The 18,717-nt window shown below is 41.4% G+C and overlaps 1 long non-coding RNA gene across 1 annotated transcript; it reads left to right on the top strand.

The window, feature by feature from the left end:
• Positions 1 to 361: 361 nt before the first annotated feature.
• LOC125485125 lies at positions 362 to 18,418 on the top strand. The gene is made up of 3 exons (XR_007263901.1): positions 362 to 790; positions 13,794 to 13,855; positions 18,348 to 18,418. It is a non-coding gene; the product is annotated as an uncharacterized LOC125485125 (long non-coding RNA).
• The last annotated feature ends 299 nt before the right edge of the window (positions 18,419 to 18,717 follow it).

Genomic DNA, 18,717 nt, shown 5'->3' on the forward strand with positions numbered 1-18,717 from the left:
CAAAATACTGTTAATATCCAAATATCAAGTATGTTTCTATAAACTTCCTCATGGTCACTTGTTGAATTCAGTCTTTTGGTCCTTTCATCATCCTTTGGCACGGGCTAGTTTTGTGGTTCTTCCATACCATTCTTGACTGTCTCCCATTGTTTCATGATTGTGGTTATACTAGTCTGCAGTTTCTCTTGACTTTCCACTCACCCTCCTGACAATGCTATCCAGTGGACCTTCTCGGTTTTTATTGTGAAGTGGATGAATTATAAAAGTAGGGAAGTCTTGCTGGAGCTGTGTTGGATGTGATGAGACAACACCTTGAGTACTGCATACATATTTGGTTTCCCTTCTTGAGGGACAATGATATATTATCACAAAGCAGTTCAGAGAAGGTTCACGTGATGATTTTCTGGATTGAAGGGTTCCCTAAGGAGAAAAGTTGAGCAAGATCTGCACTCGCTAATCAGAAAATGAAATAAAAAAGAGGTTATTGAAATATGTAAAATTCTGACTGGAAGTTGTGGCAGCAGAACTGGGCGACACAGTTTCTAAATAAAGTGTCTCCCATTTCAGGGTGGAGATAAGGAAGGATGTTTTCTAAGAATGATTAATCTTTGGAATTTCCTGTCGAGGGAGCAATGGACGTAGATTACTGAAGTACATTCAAGGCTGAGTTAGATTTTTAACCTTTTATGGAGAACAGGCAGAAAAGTGGCGATCAGGCTGTGGTTAAATCATCTTGGCCTAAATGGCCCTGTCCTTCTCTCAATTCTATTCAAAGCTCCTCACTCTATTCGTAAGTGTCTGCATGCTTTCTTTGGCTCAGCTTGTCTCCCATTAATGTGTTTTATGTAATTTGACTAGTTACACTAGGTTGCTTTGATAAATTCATTTTTAAAAAAAGCCTCCAGATGATTTGCTAATCCTAGCAGACTTCATTATTCGTATATCTGACCCCAAATTGTTGTCATTGCTATTGAAAAAAGCACACATTGTCAAATTGATTTATTTGTATTTCTGTACAGCTGTCAAAGTGATTATGATATCCCTAAACAAGACTAGCTCTGTTGTATCTCAGGTGATTAATCCAGGATTTTGCCCACAGCTTCTTTCTAAAGGGATGTTTTGAGTTTACTGGTATTATTGCCGAGTAGAAACTGATCTCCGTGCCATTTTTCTGGTGTAGTTACTGTTTCTATGATCTGAATGATAATGGTGACATCTTCACACTCTTCTGTTTAGCTGCAAGCAGATTCCATTGTTTGTAAGGTCATAGGGCCATACAGCACGGAAACAAGGCCCTTTCGCCCAACTCGTCCATGCCAACCAGGTTTCCCAAACACAATTTGTCCCATTTGCCTGCGTTTGGCCCATATCCCTCTAAACTTTTCCTATCCATGCACCTATCCACATGTCTTTTAAATGTTGTAATAGTACCCATCTCTACCACTTCCTCTGGTAGCTTGCTCCATATAAGCATCAGCCTCTATGTAAAAGTTGTTCCTTACATCCCTTTTAAATCTTCCTTCTCACTTTAAACCTGAGTCCTCTAGTTTTGGAGTCCCTTACCCTGGGGGGAAAAAAAACCTTGGCTATTCACCTGATCTATGCCCCTCATGATTTTATAAGGTCACTCCTCATCGCCTGTGCTCTAGGGTTAAAAAGTCCTAGCCTATCCCGCCTCTCCTTATAACTCAAACCTTCTGGTCTCAGTAACATCCTTGTAAATCTTCTTTGTGTTCTTTCCAGTTTAATAACATCCTTCCAATGGCAGGGCAACCAGAGTTGTATGCTGTACTGCAAATTTGGCCTTATCAATGTCGTGTACAGTGCTCAGACTGATGAAGGCAAACATGCCAAACATGTCCTTCACCACCCTGTCTACCTGTGATGCCAATTTTAAGGCACTATGTACCTGCATCCCGAGGGCCCTACCATCAACTGGCTCTGAGTTGTCTTACCAAGATGCAACATCTTTCATTTATCTGAATTAAACTCCACCTGCCATTCTTCGGCCCACTGGCCCAGTTGATCAAGATCCTGCTGTACTCTTAGATAACCTTCTTTGATGTCCACTATGCCACCAATTTTGGTATCATCCACAAACTTACGAACTGTCTCCTAAATTTATGGGACCTTGCTGCTTTAAGGGCTGTCTTTGATTTGTGTGCTTCAGTAACTGTGGAAGGAGCCAGAAAGAAATGCTTGTTTCATTTCACACAGAGTACACTGTGACATTGCTATCACAAGGTCTGCAGGAACAATATTTCAAGATCATGTTGATAGACGAAGCCATGTTACCTATTTGGTAACCCACCTGCATACAGCGTCTCAGACTTTCTTTCTTGCCTTTGGGCATTTCGATTAACACCCTTCACAACCCCATCTTTAAACTACTCATGAAATATTGATTCAGTAACCTCAATTCTTTATGAAACTTGAATAACACTAAAATAAAACAAAGAACGACAGATATGAAACAAAAGCAGAAATTGCCCGTGAAACTCGGCTGGTCTGGCAGCATCTGTGGGAAGAGAGCAGTGTAAATGTTTTGAGAGCAGTGACTCTTTGTCAGTTTCTGGTTTTGTGTAACACCTTCCTTAACTGATCAATAATTTTCAGCTTCTCAAAAATTGAGACTTTCCATTCCCCCATCAGTGTGCTTATATTTTCAAGCACTTAGATTTATGGAGTGCACTTAGTGCTCAGTTACAATGAGAAAGCTTCCTCAGTTAGGCATAGAACTACAGACCAAGGGAGCAGGAGCAGGCAATTCAGCCCTTCAAGCCTGCTCTGCCATTCAAACTGATCATGGCTGATCATCTTAATCGGTACCCTGATCTTCCCATACCCTTTCATCTCTTTAGCCCTAAGAACTATGTCTAACTCTTTGAAATTTTCAATGTTTTGGCCTCAACAGTTTCCTGTGGCAGAGTGTTCCACAGGCTCACTATTCTCTGGGTGAAAAAATTCCCCTCATCTTTGTTCTACCCCTTTTACCCTTAGACTGCGACTCTGGTCTGGACTCCCCAGCAATCAGGAACATCCTTCCTAGCATTTCCCCTGTCTGGTCCTGTTAGAATTTTATAGGTTTCTATGAGATCCTCCCTCAGTTTTCTACACTCTAGTGCATATAGTCCTAACTGACCCAGTCTCTGCCTGTACATCAGTCCTGTTATCCCAGGAATTAAATCTCAAAACTTCTTTGCACTCCCTTGATTGCAATATTTCATATTGACTGATTCCAAATCTAGCCACATAATTTTTAATCAAAAGTTTATCATTAAACTAACAAACATGAATCAATAACTCGGCAGTTAATAACGAGTACATCCTTGTGAATATAAATAATGTATTTATTTAAATTTGTATTTCCATACGAAGTGCAATCTCAAAAGAAAAAGTTTGAAATCATGTTTCATTTTATTAAATTGCTTGTTAGGTGCTTGTAAGTACTATCAACCAGAGGTTTGTCATTTGTGAAGCATTTATATACTGATGTCTGAAACGTTAAATGTAAATTAAAGTGCTAAAGCCAACTCGTTATACTGGGACCCCAAGTGTACTTGTATGATACTTGAAATGTTGCAATCACACCACATTGATTGTCAAATTGTTGTTAAATAAAATTCGGCAGTATGGTGGTTCAGTGGTTAGCACTACTGCCTCACAGCAGCAGGGACCTGGGTTCGATTCCCCCCATGGGCACCTGTCTGTGTGGAGTTTGCACATTCTCCCTGTGTCTGCATGGGTTTCGTCTGGGTGCTCCAGTTTCCCCCCTCAGCCAAGAGGTGTGCAGGTTAGATGGATTGGCCATGCTAAATTGCCCCAAGGTGTCCAGTGAAATGTCGGTTAGGTGGATGAGGCATGGGAAATTCAGGGTTATGGGAATAGGGAAGGGTAGTGGAGTGGGTCTGAGTGGGATGTGCTTCAGAGGGTCGGTATGGACTCGATGGTCAGAATGGCCTGGTTCCACATTATAGGGATTCTATGAAAATAATTCACCACCGTGTGTGGAAATCGTGTAATGGGCCCCTGGCACTTCAGCAGTGATTCTGGCAAAGCCATTTGTCTTCCAGCCGATTAATTTGTGAATGAATGTGTTCGTGGTTGGATTTCAAGTGATTATGGTTTGTTTGTATTTTAGTAATTAATAATCTGCTTTTACCCCCATATTTAAGGATAGGTTTGTTATGATAACCAGTTTTGTTTTTCTGCTTCATTGTTGAAACCTGGTGTGAGTTTCTTTTACTTAGACAGTGGTCAGAGTGAAGCATTAACCATCATAGCCATTGAATTGGTCATCTTTCATGGAATAATGGGGCATGATTTCCAGTGCACTCATCCTGTCAGGATCATGACAATAATGATTAAGTGAGGACTTTTGGATTCCAGCATTCTTTCTCCCATTAAGCAACATGGCTAGTGCCATGACCACCAGCCATGTCTACGACATGGTGAGTGAACTGTAGATTAATATAGATCGTCTAGCCCCCTTTTAATTGGTGTTGATTCAAATTAAGGCAGATCAGCAGTCAAGCTTATGCTTAAAGCATGCAGGTGCAGCAACCAATTCAGAAGGCATACAGTCTGTTAGCCTTTATTTCAACATGATTTCAGTCCAGGAGCAAAGAACACTTGCTTCAATTGTATAGAACACCAATGAGACCACGCCTGGAGTATTGTGTGCAGTTCTGGTCCCCTTTCCTAAGGAAAATTTACCTGCCATAGGAGGAATACAGCAAAGGTACATCAGATTGATACTTAGGATGGTGGGATTCTGCTGAGAGCGGGCCTGTATTCTCTGGAATGTAGAAGAAGAGGCGATTGATCAATTTCAGTGACTCGTGACGCCAAGGCAGAATGTGAGAGCATGGGAATATGGCATTGAGGTTAACAATCAGCCAAGGACTCAAAATGGCAGAGCCGACTTGAAGGAATGATTAGCTGTCTCCTGTGCTCCCAAACAGATTAAAATGTTAGGTTCTTATGAATAATTATGAAAGGATCCTTAGGATCTGTTCTATTGCCCTGATACACTTACGTAAGGTATGATCTGTCTGGTTAGCACACAAACAATACTTTTTGCTGTATCTCGGTGCATGTGGCAATAATAAACGAAATCAAATGATAAAGTTATCAACAAAAGATTACACACGGCAAGATTATAACAACTATTGATGAGACAAAATAACTTGAGACAAAACTCCTAATAAGCCACCATAGTATCCCATTAGGGCTTGATGCTTGAGCTCCTTGTTGTTGAAGTGCAAGGGTGAACAGTTGAAGTTAGATCCAACAGTTGTGATGGCTTCTATAGTTGCATTGAGAATGTGCAAACTCCACACAGACAGTCGCCCGAGGGTGGCATTGAACCTGGGTCCCTGGAGCTCTGAGGCAGCAGTGCTAACCACTGAGCCACCGTGCCGCCTCAGGTTTGGAGGGAGTTGGGCCAGGAGCAGGCAGGTGGGACTTGTTTAGTTTGGGATTATGTTTGGTATGCACTGGTTGAACCAAAGGGTCTGTTTCCAGGCTGTATGATTCTATGACTCACTGAATTCATTGTTCACGTTGTGTGATTGTCACCACATTGATTAGTAAATTCACTGTTCCGCTGAACCATGCTTGTTTCTGTGTTGTTCCTACTGCTGTACCCACTGGTGCCCACATTGACTTGAAGCAACATTCTCCAGTTTGTTTGTGGATAACCGGTGGGTTGTGATAGGAGAGCGAGTCACTGAGATCTTTTTGGAGGGATGACGACAACTTCTTCAAGTTGGGCATCCTTGAAAGAGTCTTTGCAGTAGGATTTTTAACACTGCAATTGTGCCCACATCCATCACTTCCTCAGGAAGTTCATTCCACACGCAAACCACCCTCTGTATAAAAAATTTGTCCCTCGTGTCTTTTTTAGATGATTCTCCTCTCATCTTAAAAATGTGCCCCCCAGTCTTGAAACCCCCCATCATAGGGAAAAGACAACTACCATTAACTCTATCTATACCCCTCATTATTTTATAAACTTAAATATGGTCACCTCTCAATCTAATAGACTATCGACTCAAGAAATGAATGGAGCAACAGACATGCCAAAAGATAAATTGAAAGACCTGTGGTATTAGTAAATTGATATGCCCTTATGTCTTTATTAAAGAGAGTTTGTGCTATGTTCGCACTAACATTTCACAGTTCACCTTTACCAACTAGTAACTTAAAACAAAATGCTGAACGCTTCTATTGTTATCAAGATACTTAAGCAGTTAATGTGTACTTGTGTAGTGAGTTGTATTTCTCTGTCTGATAACATATGCAGGAGCACTGGAACCTTTACAACAAAGCTACCGTAGAAATACAAATACTTGTTGCATAGTGAGATTAAGTATTTCAAACAATATCTGCTACTTACATATCTGCTACTTACATTCAGAAATGATAATTCCACCACAAAGCAAATGTTTCCACGATAACAAGGGAAATACATAGCTCTGGGTTAGGAATCTCCATGGGAGTTATTCAAGTCAGGGCTCTTTGTCTTACTGCGGCAACAGCGTAGGTAGAGGGCTGAGGGTCTAAATCAGCCATGTGTGATCTAGGAAGGCTATAAAAGGTGATGTATCACCCCGTAAATTTGAGACTTAGGTAGGCTTTTGACTGGGCAGTTTGAAGTAGGGGGAGATTGGAAAGCGGCCAAGAAGGCCTTTGACCAAAAATTTAATCATTTAATACATGGCTTGTTGTTAAATGCCACTGTGAACTGGCATTCTTTCCTATGTTGAAGGTGTTATAGCCTCCTACCTGAATATCTGCTCCACAGTCCTTCTGTTTCTGCATTTTTTTTCTGTTTAAAAACTAATTCTGTTTTATTCCTCTTTGCTTTAGATGTACATCAAGTCTCTCATTTAATACATGAGTGCTTTTTGTGATTGTCATTCCCTGTGGGTGTTCCACATTCATATCACTTGCGTGAAAGCAGTTTTCCTAAACTGTCTTTGTTTGATCAGTTAATGGGATTTTACAGATGTACTTACTGGCTACCTCTGTCCCATTCTGGACTTACCCACAAGTGGGAAAAAATGTTTGTGTACGTTCAGTTCCTTCTATGTTTCTGTCAAGCAGCTCATTTTCACTCGGATCCCTGGGTTACATATTCAACAGTGCCAGAGCATATGACTGAGCTCCCCTGTATAGTAAACTGAAAAAGACCTTGAGGTCCATCAAGCCTCCCCTTAAACCATGGTAGCTGGCCAGCATCTTCCCTATTTTACACGCCGCCCTCTCGCCATCTCCCAGTCTGTGGCACCTTATGGTAATGGGGGGGCGGAGGAGAGGCACTAAAACCCCAGTCCCATTGAGGAGGAAAAAAGACTTGTAGAATTTCACTCCAAATAAGTCCAAGTTATCTCTCAGGCTGAGTTTAAAAGAAAGAACCTTGCGTTTAAATAGTACCTTTTGCGATGTCAGGATATCCTAAGGTGGTTTGAAGCCATTGAAGTACTTTTGAAATGCAATTGCTGTTGTATTTGGAAATATGGCAGCCAAGTTGTGCACAGCAAGCCCCCACAAATAGCAATGTGATAACAACTAGATAATCATTTTATTTGTATGTGATAATTGAGAAATAAATTATTGGCCAGCGCATGAGAGAGAACTCTCTTACTCTTCTTTGCAGTTGTATCAAAAAGTTTTTTTTTACATCTGCCTCTTGGTGCTACTTTAATGAGAGCATCTTTCTTTTTTGTGCTTGAGTCTCAAGTGGAAGTCAAACACACAACCCTCCAATTCTGATGAGCGTGTTATCAGCTGCAACAAATCTGACACCTACTTATAAAAGTTGAGGTCTCAGTTCCCAGTCAGGAACTAAACCAGCTCTCTTTTCAGAGAGTCAACATTTACCACACTAAGCAGGTAATGCATTTGGGAGGCTCACCATTCTCTGTGGAAAAAAGTGAACCACACAGGATGCAATGTATTTCTGTGTATGTTTGGTTTCAACTTGTGTTTTGTGGTTTTTTTCCCAGTGTTTATTTGAATAATCTGTCGATAGGGAGACTTTCCAAATACTTAACTATTGTAGAGGTTTTTCCCAAGCCTGTTCTGCTCGGAAGTAAATCATTCAAATTCCTGAAGCCAATTTGCTTAGCTGAGTTTATTTTTAAAATTACAGGGCTGAATCATTTCCGTAGTCACAATACTACCAAGATTTGTGTATGTGAGTGTGTGTGAGTGAGAGAGAGAAATGGAGAAAAGGGGCAAAAATGCACCAAGTACTCTGGATAAGGCTTAACCATTGATCTGGATAATGAGGATTGGTGTCTTTTGACTTGTATTGAATAGTTCCGTTTGTACAACCCAATACTTTAATAGCTTTTGATGCAGTTTCTATACCGTGATCGTGAACCTTCAGTGAAATTTTTATTTTAAATGCTTTTCTTTGGACAACCACAGTGAGATCAGAATGGCTTCCCAAATTCGCCAGAACTACCACCAGGATTGTGAAGCGGTCGTCAAAAGCCAGATCAACATGGAGTCTGCGTGTTTATGTATGCCTTCTTTGACCAGGATAATGTTGTGCTGAAAAATGTCGCCAGATTTTCCAGCATCAGTCCCATGAGGTTCTGGAACACATGGAGAAGCTGGTGAAGTTCCAAAATCAAAGAGTGGGTCATGTCATTCTCCAGGACGTCGCGAAACTTGACCGTGATGAATGGGGCAATACCCTTGAAGCAAATGAGGCGTGCCCTTCATCTGAAGAAGATGGTGAGCCAGCCTCTGCTGGAACCGCGCAAATTGGCTCCTGACAAGGTCGACCTTTGTGACTCCCTGGAAGCTCACGACTTGGATGAGCAGGTCCAGGCTATCAAGAAGCTTGGTGATTTTGTCATCAACCTGGTCCGTATGGGAGCTCCCCAGGATGACATGGTTGAGTACCTGTTTGATAAGCATACCTGGGAGAATGCAGCTAAAAGATCCACCACTTGGAAACCATTGTCCCTCTATTTCTAACACCTTGTCTACAATTAATGTTTTTTCACAATGTGTGACTGTCTACCTTTTTTGTGAATTGAGTCAGGTTTTTGGTATTGTCTTTTACATGGGTTGTTAATTTTGATTGTGAATTTGAGTTTATAAATTGAAAGGTGAAGATAAATCTGCTGGGGAATGGGGAATAAAACTTGCAGCAAAACTTTTTATCAAGTGGGCAAACTGTATATGGCACAGCTGCTGATGGTGTAAGTTAATAAAAGTTGTCAAGTGTTTAAAAAAAAAACCCTTTGGTGATCTGTACATGGTAGCCTAATGTTATTTTCTCTCAGTGCCCTTCAGTTTTGTTCCTGGCAAATGGTATTCTGTGTTCAACTTAACAACACACGTGATGCTGCATTTATTTAAATTAAGCACAGTTTTTCATTTTGTGGACTTGTTGCTTGCCGCATCTAAATCTTACATATTTGATAGCCGTCCTCTACTATCTTAACTCTTGCACGTTTTTTGGTGTCATCTGCAGAATTGCTTGTATTACTTCAAAGTCACAGCCCACATTCTTAAGAAAGACTGTGAAGTGTACTGGGGACCGCTAATGACCTGTCTCCAGGTTGGTTGAAAGAAGGACAGGACTGACAGCTGAAAATCCCAGGACTTAGATGTCTCAGGTGTAATAGAAAGGGAGGTAAAAAGGGTGGGAGAGTTGCATTTCTGGTAAAAGAGTATCTCACAGCTGTATTGAGGGAGATTACATCGGAGGATTCATGCAGTGAGGCAATATGTGTAGAACTCAGGAATAGGAAAGGTGAAATCTCAATGCTTGGGGGTACGCTACAGGCCTCCCAGCAGGCAGCCGGAGATACAGGAGAGAATATGCAGACAGATTCTGGAAAGATGTAAAAACAGCAGGGTTGTTGTGGTGGGTGATTTTAATTTCCCCTATATGACTGGGACTCATCATGTTCTATGGGGCTTGGATGGTGCAGGATTTCTTGAGGACCATTCAGGAGGGATTCCTGACGCAATATGTAAACAGTCCAGCCAGGGAAGGGGGGTTATATTGGACCTGGTTTTTGGAAATGAGCCTGGCAGGTGAGGGAAGTTTCAGTGGGGGAATCAAAGTACAGTGAGTTTTAAAATACTCATGGATAGGATAACAACTGTCCATGGGGGAAAGCATATTACATCAGTATTAGGCAGGAACTGGAGAATTTGGTTTGGAGGCGGCTGTTTGAGTAAATCTACTTTGGACATGTGGGAGAATTTCAAACAGCGGTTGATTAGAGTTCAGGAGAGGCCCTTTCCTGTGAGAACGAAGGATAGGTATGGCAAGTTACGTGAACCTTGGATGACCAGGGATGTTATGACCTTGGTTAGAAAGAAAAAGGAAGCATACGTAAGGTTTAGGAGGATGGGAACTGATGAAGTCCTTGAAGTATATAAGGGAAGTAGGAAAGAACTCAAATAAGGAATTAGAAGGCCTGAAAACAGTCGTGAGTAGTTGTTGGCAAACAGGATTAAGGAGAATCCAGAGGCTTTATACATATATAAAAAGCAAGAGGGTGGCCAGGGCAAGGGGTTGGCCCACTCGAGGACAAAGGAGGGAATCTTTATGTGGAGCCAGAAGAGGTAGGTGAAATCCTGAACGAATACTTTGTGTTGGTATTCACCAAAGAGAAGGAATTAGTGGAGGATGATCTCTGGGAAGGGAGTGTCGAGTTTCTAAGCCATGTTGCTATTAAAAAGGAAGAGGCGTTGTGCGTCTTAATAAGTACTAAGGTAGATAAATCCCCAGGTCCTGATGGGATCTATCCCAGAATATTGAGGGAGGCAAGAGGAGAAATTGCTGGAGCATTGACAGACATCTTTGTATCCTCTGGCCACAGGTAAAGTCCCAGAGGACTGGAGAATAGCCAATGATGACCCATGGTTTAAAAGGATAGCAGGGATAATACTGGAAATTACAGGCCTGTGAGTCACACGTTGGTGGTAGGGAAATTATTGGAAAAGATTCTCAGGGACAAGATCTATACACATTTAGAAGCAAGTGAACTTACTAGCGATAGACAGCATGGTTTTGTACGGCGGAGGTCATGTCTCAGTAGCTTGATCAAGTATTTTGAGGAGGTGATGAAGATGATTGAGAGAAAAGCGGTTGATTTTTGTCTACATGGACTTCAGTAAAGCCTTTGGCAAGGTTCCTCATGGCGGACTGGTACAAAAGGTGAAGTCACATGGTATCAGGTGAGCTGGCAAGGTGGATTCAGAACGGGCTTAGTCAAAGAAACTGAGGGTAGCGTTGGAAGAATGCTTTTCAGAATAGAGGGCTGTGACTAGTGATGTTCTACAGGGATCAGTGCTAGGACCCCTGCTGTTTGTGATCTACATAAATGAGTTGGAGGGAAACATAGCTGGTCTAATTATTAAGTTTACGGACGATGCAAAGATAGGTCAAGTTGCGGACAGTGAGGAGGATTGTCAGAGGATACAGCAGGATAGAGATCAGCTGGAAGCATGGGCAGAAAAATGGCAGATGGAGTTTAATCCGGACAAGTGTGAAGTGATGCATTTTGGAAGGTCAAGTACAGGTGGCAATTATATAATGAATGGCAGAATCCTTAGGAGTATTGATATGCAGAGGGATCTGGGTGTGCAGGTCCACTGATCACAAAAGGTGGCAGTGTATGTGGATAAGGTAGTAAAAAAGGCTTATGGCATGCTTGCCTTTGAAGGGTAATTGAGTATAAGGATGGACAAGTTATGCTGCAGTTTTAAAGAACTTTAGTTAGGCCAAACTTAGAATATTGCGTACAGTTCTGGTCATCACACTACCAGAAAGATGTGGATGCATTGGAGAGGATACAGAAAAAAGTTCACAAGGATGTTGCCTGGTATGGGGGATTTTAGCTATGAAGAAAGGTTGGATAGACTGGGTTTGTTTTTACTGGAACGCAGGAGGTTGCAGGGCAACCTAAAGAAGTTTTTAAGACTGCGAGTGACATGGATAAAGTGGAAAGTATTAGGCTTTTTCCCAGGGTGCAGGAGTCAATTTACTAAGGGACAAAGGTTCAAGGTGCGAGGTGGGGGTGGGTGGGGATGTTTGAAAGAGATGTGCAAGACATGTTTTTTGCACAAAGGTTGACGAGTGTCTGGAATGCGTTGCCAGAGGAGGTGGTGGAAGCAGACTCAATAGCAGCATTTAAGAAGCACCTGGATGAATACATGAATAGGAAGGGAATAGAGGGATATGGATCCTGTAAGTGAAGACAGTTTTAATACGGAAAGGCAAATGTATCGGTGTGGGCTTGGAAGGCCTGTTCCTGTGTTGTTTTGTTCTTTGTTCTTTGTTCTTGAACAATGCCCATTAGCTACAAAGTTTTTTTCCTGCAACATTGGAGTCCATTCCTAATCCAGCATTTCAAATTCTTCCTGATGCCAGTGATTCTAAGTAATATGTTGTGATATACGCAATCAATTCTATTATCAAGATGCATCAACTTGTCTACCTTGAATATCTTTTTTATCTATAAGTGCATCCTGGGCTATCACAATAGAGAAGTAGAAGGAGAAAGTGACCTTATGGAGGTTTATAAAATCATGAGGGGCATGGATAGGGTGGATAACCAAGGCCTTTTTCCTAGGGTGGGGGTGCCCAAAACTAGAGGGCGTAGGTTTAGGTGAGAGGCGAAAGATTCAAAAAGGATCTGAGCGGTAACCTTTTCACACAGAGGGTGGTGCGTGTATGGAATGAGCTGCGAGAGGAAGTGGTGGAGGCTGGTACAATTGCAACATTTAAAAGGTATCCAGATGGGTATATGAATAGGAAGTGTTTAGACAGATATGGGCCAAATGCTGGCAAATGGGACTAGGTCAGATTGGGATGCCTGGTCAGCACAGACAAGTTGGACTGAAGGGTCTGTTTCCATGCTTGTATGAATCTATTACTCAAATTTAGGGTGAATGAATGTGAGATCATAATAGAAACACTTCTACAGTTTGCAGAAAAACATGGCTATAATCACATGATCTTAAACTCCAAAAAATCACAATATTCCTCTGATACTTTGTAATGTAATCAACATTTTTCATAACTGATAGCAGTAAATGAGTGATCCATGTACTGCATTGAAAGTTACAAAGCATAAAATAGTATTGTCTAACCCTGGATCAATACAATGGGAGATGAGTTAATTCAGTTTACATTGTAACAGCCATGTTTAAATGCCCCCATATAACAGCCAGCAGATGCCTGTATGTGAATGATGATAGAATGGGATGCTAAAAAGATTTGGTCCCATCAACTCTCTGAATAGACCATCCTATGGATTCTACGACGTAATTCTGTGCTTTTCATTCATTCTAACTGCTTGTTCATAATTCTGTTAGTACACTGTCAGTGCTGTCCAAGTTTGTTTGATCCAGAAGGCATGTGAAGAGTTAATTTACTACATATTGTGAAATCTATTTGGTTTGAAAACTGAAGTTATGGAAGAAAGTAGCTATGTGGTCAAATTCATTACACTTTCTCCACAGGACACTCTGATTTTTCAATGGTGTATCATGAATTTCTGAAGTGTACCAGGGGAATGATGCTTGAACAAACTGCCACGTGGTTGTGCCTGCCTTCACAGCTCTATTATGCTAAGCAAAACATCCCATGGATTGATTATTCCTATTTGTGAGCACTTTCAGAAAATTGAAGCATTTCTTCATATTTTCCTCAATTGATCAATTTCTGTTGCCTCTTCTGAGGGCTTGTGAATGGAAAAGGTAGTTGAGGTGCCATAATTATGTTTTTTATTTGTCCTATTTTCTAGATTGCTCCCTTTGTGTGCGGAAATTCTTATCGTACAAAACCCAGTGTCCAATCTGTTGTGTGGTAAGTAAAACGTTTGCAGGTCTGAAGTCAATCTGGGATATGGAATGAGGAAATAAATTGATACGTGGGGACCTTTCAATAAAATTTGAACTTAATATTTTTCCAATTTAGTGAGCATGGCCCCTGTGTGTCTGGGCAGGTGATGACCTCGTTTACGTTACAGATGTGACTACTAAGGACATTGAAGTCTTTGTCAATTGAAAATACCCTTGGTCGGATTAGCGTGTTCAAGATTCTGATCCAGTCCTCCTCTTTAAATTAAATGAAGCTTCTACTTGCGTAGGATATGTAACGACAAAATAAGCCTTCAGAGAAGTGTGAAATTGCTGGCTTCAAAGAGAAATACCTCTGCCTATAAAAGACATCTTTTTAAATAAGTTTTTTTTACAATTATCTGTCCAAGGGCATTTCAGCCATGAACAAAACTGAGGAGGAGAAGGAATTAAGCTAGAATGTGAATGGAAGATACAGAGAAAGATGAAAAGCAAGAATTTCAGGACAATGAGATACATAATAAGAAAATGTAGGGACATGAAATTGAGAGTGAGAACTGAGCGAAATTGTAAAGTGCACAAAACAAAAGTCAATCAAAGTGAGGGAGATAGGAAATGAGAAGATGAGAGCCCACACTCTGGGTTGTGAGACATTTGGCCAATATGTTACTTTGGGATTATTGTAAATTGTGTACTCATTAGTGCATTCTTTGCGGTGCTTTCTTTTGGTAATTGATACTATTAGAAAAGAGGGCTGAATGTTTTTGAGTATGTGGCAATATTTGCAGGGCACCTCCCATGCACTAATTTTTAAAACGTTGTATTATTGTGCAATGTGGAAGGAGTGCTGCATTGTCACATGCACTGTCCTTTGGGAGTGTTCCATTTGAGAATGTATCCACCCTGTTCAGGTGTATATTAAAGATCTGACAACACCAGTTCTAGAATCCCCAACCCGTGGAAACAGTTTATCTACCCTGTCTTTTCCTGTTAATGTCTTGAAGACATTGATCAAATTACCCCTTAACCAAGTAAAGCATTTAAATTGTCATTTATCTTGCTGCAGTTCATTCCTGGATTTCCACAGGACATTCAACAAGGTGTTTCATCACAGATTATTGCAGAAAATACAAGCTTGTGCGCGCGTGCGCGTAAGTAAATAAATAAATGCTGGGGCCTCAGTGTTTTACAATTTGTGTCAATAACTGAGACTGTAGGAGTGAAGGGGTTGTGTCAAATTTGCAGGTGGTGCCAAGATAGGCAGAGAAGTGTGTCATGAAGAAGACATTAGGACATTAGATAGGTTGAATGATTGGCCAAAAGTCTGGCGGATGGAAGCAAGTGTGGCAAAGTGTAAAGTTATTGACTTTTAACTGGAAGAACAAAAAAAAGCATAGATGGCGAACAACTGCAGAAATCTGAGATGCAGAGGGATTTGGTGCATGGGTCACAAAAGGATACTATGCAAGTAAAGCCCAAAGGCTAATAGGATACTCTCCTTTATTGCAAGGGGAATTGAACATAAAAGTAAGGATGTTTTGCTTCAGTTATGCAGAGCATTGGTGAGACCACATCTCGAATACTGTGTGTGGCTTTGGTTTCCTTATTGAAGGAAGAATGTTATTGCACCGGAGGTGGTTCAGAGGTGTTTCCTAGATTGATACCAGGAATGTGACAGTTGTCTTAGGAGGATAGGTTGGACAGGTTGGGCTTGTTTCCATTGGAGTTTTGAAGAGTGAAGGGTGTCTTGATTGGAGTTTATAAGATCCTGAGTGGTGTTGACAGGCTAGATGCAGAAAGAATGCTCCTTCGTGAGTCAGAACTAGGAGGTCCAGTTTCAAAATAGGGTTCACCCTTTTGAAGACAGAGATGAGATTTTTTTTCTCCCACCCCAGTTGTGTAACTCTGGAGTTTGCTGTCTCAAAGTGGTGGAGGAGGATCATTGAATAACTTTAAGGCAGAGGTGGATAGACCCAGGGTCACTGGACCCGGAATGTTTACTCTGCTTTGTCTCCACAGATGCTGCCAGACCTGCTGAGTTTTTGCAGTAATTTCTACTTTTGTTTCTGATTTCCCACATCGCATACTTTGTCTTTTTTTTGTTTCATTGATTGTGAGGCTGGGGAATCGCAGGTCATCTGGGATGGTTGGGAATGTAGATGTTGAAAAGAGATTTTAAAGAGGGGTCAAAGTCCTGAGTTCACTGGCACAAATCAATTTTTATACCTACACAGCTTGGGAGAGGTCTCTAGAACACTCTACCTTTCCCAGTAAAATACAGGGTATTTATACTTACCATGTTACAATGGTTACAGGCAACGTTGACATCAGTGCTTGCCACATCTCCTTTGATCTACACGTCCAATCCTGCAAATACACAATCAATGATGGACAACTTCATGGTCTACCTTAGTCCTCCCATCATCTCGTGATGCTTGCCAAACTGTCTATCACCTGTCCTTGGGCTCTTGCAATACATCTTACTGACCATTCCCAACACTGACTGTCAAGTCCCCATATCGGACATTTGCCAGCTGCTACCTGGTACCCTTATCAAGATTCTCCAACCATGTTTGTTGAAAGTAGTCTTTGTGTCCATTTCTACAGAAATCTAACTAAATTTCCCAATGTCTAATACATTTAAACTACAAATATTGTATGAATATGTGTCTAATATATAACTCTAATCATAATTATTTAAAAGGCCTCATCTAAAGTGGGTCAAGCTTTCCCTTTCTATCTTATGTAAAAATAGGAAATTTCAAATCAGACAGTCTCCATCTGAGCTGCCTTATCGGAGTCTTACTGTCCGTATTCTCGTCCCATCTTACTATGACTCAGAGGCATTTTGTTGTCTGGCTATGAAGGCCATGATTTGAGCTATACGAAATGCCGCATCAGCAACTGAACATTTGTGTCAATTTAAAAACACCAACAAGCATCCACTGTCTCAGTCAGACATGGCCAGCTGCAACAGTGGAATTCAAAACTGATTAGCCAAGATCTTATTGAATGGCAGAGCAGGCTCGAGAGGCCGAATGGTCTGGTTCTGCTTCTATTTCACATGTATGAGACTTTGCTCTGCTTTCATGTTTGTTTGTGGTTTGGGAGGCAAGATGTTGTGATCTGTGGAAAATCACTTCTCTTCTAAAATTGAAGAGAAGCTCTTGTGCAGCTTCTCCTCACAACGTAAACAGACCCTGTGTCGGGGAAACCAGACGTTTTTCAGGCTAGTGGAGATGTTCGCCCAGAGTTTCTTTTTCCTTTACTTTCCTTATTTTGGGGTACCTAATCTGCACAGTGAATCCTGACAAACGACATCCCTGATCATAGAACTCAACAGTAGGGCCCGATGTTTCTATCTTATTGGTTCTGCTCTCCAGGAAGAAAAGTTTGAGTTGTTCAGAAACTGTTCTCTTGCTCCAATAACAGTAACACAGATGGGTTAAATATCATAGAATCCCTACAGTGTGGAAGCAGGCCATTCAGCCCATCATGACCATATGACTCCAAAGAGCATCCCTCCCAGACCCACCTCATCCCTGTAACCCCACGTTTCCCATAGCTAATCCCCTATCTTGCACATGCCTGGACATTATGGGTAATTTAGCATGGCCAATCCACCTAACCTGCACATCGTTGGACTGTGGGAGGAAACCGGACCACCCGGAAGAAACCCACACAGCCATGGGGAGAACATGCAAACGCCACACAGGTAGTCACCAAAGGCTGGAATTGAACCCATGTGCCTGGCGCTGTTAGGCAGCCTTGCTAACCGCTGAGCCACCATGTCGCCCATGGGTTAATGGCCATTTAGACTCCGATCAGTTTCAGAAAGATAGACTTGCAGTTATATTGTGTCTGTCATGACCTCAGGAAATTCCAAAGCACTTTACAGCCAGTGGAGTACTCCTGAAGCATAGTCACAGTTATAGGAAAGATGGCAGCCCATCTGTGCGTAGTAAGATCCTAAAAAAGGCAATGCGTTAATTATGACCAGAGATAACTCCCTGCACTTTGACATAGTGCCATGCATTTTTTATGTGCATTCAACAGGATGAAGAGAGCCTTGATGTAATGTTTTATCTCAAAGATGTGATAAGGGAGTGTCAGCCTAGATTTCTCTGCTCAAATGTTGGAGTGGGATCTGAAACAACAACCTGTTGACTGCCATGAGAGGAACATCCAAGAGAAGCACAGTTGACACCGTGAAGCAGAAAGATTTTTAATGTTTCTGTAGGGAGCCAGATGTCCAGTATCTGGTTTGCCTGTTTGTAATAATAATAAAAATCAGTGTGGAGCTAGCCCATACTCAAGTGGTCCAATGCATAGGAATGTTATAGCCCCCAATGCACATCATTCCGTATTGCAATGCACATTTGACCCAAGAGTCCTCTTAGTGTTGCTTGTTTGCTTGCTTCCACATTTTTTTGAAATGCTGCCAACTTCTAGAGCCTCAATTGTAATTGTTGTTCTCTTCCTCCCAACTAAATCCACAGCCTGTGACAGAACCAGAGCTACGCAATAACAGAATATTGGATGAAGTGGTGAAATGTTTCCGCTCTGCAAGGTACTGCATTTTTTTTTGTTGTTGAATAATTGGAGTGGAAGGTCTTCATTTTCATTTCATTGGAGTGGTCTGTTGTTTTCCAAAGGGTTTGAATCATTTTAGAATGATTATTCTTGTTTGCCCCTGATGAATGGAATTTACTTGTGACTGGTGGCACAGGTATGTATGTGTGTCTAAGATTGTGTACAAGTGGAGACACTTAACTCTTGCTCTGCTGAATTTTGTGTTGATCTAAGTTTGTCCTACCTTTTTATTTTTACCTCCCATTCCTGAAGGTAGTGGTAGTTGCTGGAGTATAG

The sequence above is a fragment of the Rhincodon typus genome, chromosome 16 (assembly GCF_021869965.1).
Source record: "Rhincodon typus isolate 14 chromosome 16, sRhiTyp1.1, whole genome shotgun sequence".
Taxonomy (NCBI): Eukaryota; Metazoa; Chordata; class Chondrichthyes; order Orectolobiformes; family Rhincodontidae; genus Rhincodon; species Rhincodon typus.